Genomic DNA, 2,464 nt, shown 5'->3' on the forward strand with positions numbered 1-2,464 from the left:
TTTGTATAGAAATGCTCCTTTGCCCACTTCTTCGTGATTCCTGACCATTTTAAGAAGAGGGTCTCTTCCATTTGCAACTCTATTTGCTGTACACAGAATAATACTGTTGTGAAGACATTCAAGCCTAATATTCCGCGACCCCCTTGATGGCGTGAGATGTACAGTCACGGAACGGAAGACTTAAGATGCATGCTTTTGTTCATGTGCATAACCTTTCTTGTCCCGATATCAAGAGATCTGGGCTCGTTCTTCGTCTATAGCACTACTCCAAATGAATAGAGTAGTGCCGGGACGGCAAGCATGTTCGTTGCAGATATGCGGCTCCCTGGCACGCCCAGGTATGTATAAGTCTCTCCAGCGCAAAGATGTCGTATGGCGCTTCTATCAACGAGCTCAGGATCTTCAGGGATGTCATTAAGTTTTCCTCGCTTCAAATAAACCTTGGCGCATTTGTCTAACCCAAATTCCATTGCAATTTCCTTAGTATATCGTTCGACAATCCCCAGAGCTAGATGTAGTTGCTCTCTGTTTTTAGCATAGATCGGAATGGCGCAGTGCTAGAAATAGTGGCAATAATGTAAGGCAAAAGAGGAGTGAGCTCATGGTGTCGCCCTGAAAGACACCTCTCTGAAACGTGACCTTGTTAGTGGTCACACGATTTTTTCCAGACGAGATAGTAAATCTGGTTTTCCAAAGCGGCATCAATCTCTCTATGCACCCAACTATTTGCGGATGAACCTTTAAGATTTCCAAAAGACAGATGATAAGTCTATGGGATGTAGAATCGAAAGCTTTCCGATAATCAATCCAGGCCATCGATAGGTCACGCTGGTAGAATGCTGCATCTTTGCAGACACATCTATCGATGAGCAGGTTCTCCCGACATCCGGCTACGCCTTTCTTTGAGCCTCGTTGCTCATACATTTCTTGCCACACAGGTTCAATTGTCCGAACAATCCTATCATTTAGGATAGCTGTGAATATCTTATAAAGCGTGTTCAGACGAGTTATTGGCCTGTAGTTCTTTGGGTCAGCTAAGTTGCCTATTTTCGGCAGGAGTATTGTGCGCCCTTCCACCAACTACTCTGGAATCGGCTCTTCCGACTTCAAATATGAGGTGAAAATACGGGCCAAATGCTGATGGGTTGAAGAAAACTTCTTCCACCAGAAGGTTTTGATACAATCTGGTCCCGGTGCGGAATAGTTCTTCATCCCTCTTAATACATTTTTCACCTCCTCGGTAGGGATGGGTGGGCATTCTTTATCAGGTGTTATGAGGGCAACACATAACTCCTTGAAGCTATTTATATTTTCTGAGTCTTCGTCTAGTTTATGCTGAACTTCATAGACTTCTCTCCAAAATACATCGACCTCCTCTGGTCTGGACGGGTGTTCGACAGTAACTGGAGGGTCTTGGAAGAGTCGAGATGGGTCAGAGAGAAACTGTTGGTTTTCTCTGATCCACCTCTCCCTCCGCTCTAGACTTCTCTTAGCGTCAGATAGTATCCGTATTCTCTCAACAATATGCTGCCTGATGGTCAGCAGATTTGACTTGTTAAGTGTGTGATAACGGGTCCGGAGTTCGCGCGCGAACTTTCGAACCTTGGCGGTAATATTCCTACCAGATGTGATGTAGTCAATCACACATTGAATGCAGGACGCGTACTGCCTTGCCCAGCCTATCTTTATGGCAAGTTGATGCATTCGTCTTTTGGTCTTATGATCAGCCGTTGGTTTTGTTTTACGGTTCGCATCGGCCAAAGCTCTCGCTGCATTATACACACAATAACTGATAGCCCAGAGGTCGGATTCACCGGAAAAATGTCCACGAAGCTCGTCATCCATTTCAGCCAGATCTTTAGGCTTGAGAGAAACCTTGGTGTTGATGTTTCTCCGGGTGGTAAAGCATCGCTCTTCATCTATTGGATGCCTGCCCACGGTTAGTCTTAGTGTCGCCTCTCTTTCTTTGTTGCCGGCTTGTTCTAGCTGTGGTAGAGTAGGCGTTCCGCTTACATAGCCCCTTTTATGAAGTAGTTCAGCATGGTTTCGCAGACGTTGCTGCGAAATGTGCGATAGCTCAGGGTGTTTCTCGCACCACAGAGCATGCAACCGTGCCATGTAACCCCGTTCACGGACCACACTCGCATCGTAGCAGTCTAGCAAGTCGTGATTCAGCCGCTCCGTCCACTCAAAGGTCACGAGATCACGCCGATCCATCGCATTGAATCCATTTTCATCGGCTCCCCCAGCTCTATATTGGTCGGCACTGTTGGCCGACCGATTGTCGGGAGCCCTGCGCGTTCTGTTGTTTTGAACCGCACTTACTACAACTATGTTTGGTGTTGTCATTGTTGTTCCTACTAGAAGCTAGGGAAAGGGGTTCGTCCATCCTTGTAGAACCCGCATGCAAAGTTAAGACCCGAGGACGCATTCGGTGGCTTTGTCATAGGCCCTTCAGTTTTAT

This window comes from Belonocnema kinseyi, chromosome 4 (genome assembly GCF_010883055.1).
Source record: "Belonocnema kinseyi isolate 2016_QV_RU_SX_M_011 chromosome 4, B_treatae_v1, whole genome shotgun sequence".
Classification (NCBI taxonomy): domain Eukaryota; kingdom Metazoa; phylum Arthropoda; class Insecta; order Hymenoptera; family Cynipidae; genus Belonocnema; species Belonocnema kinseyi.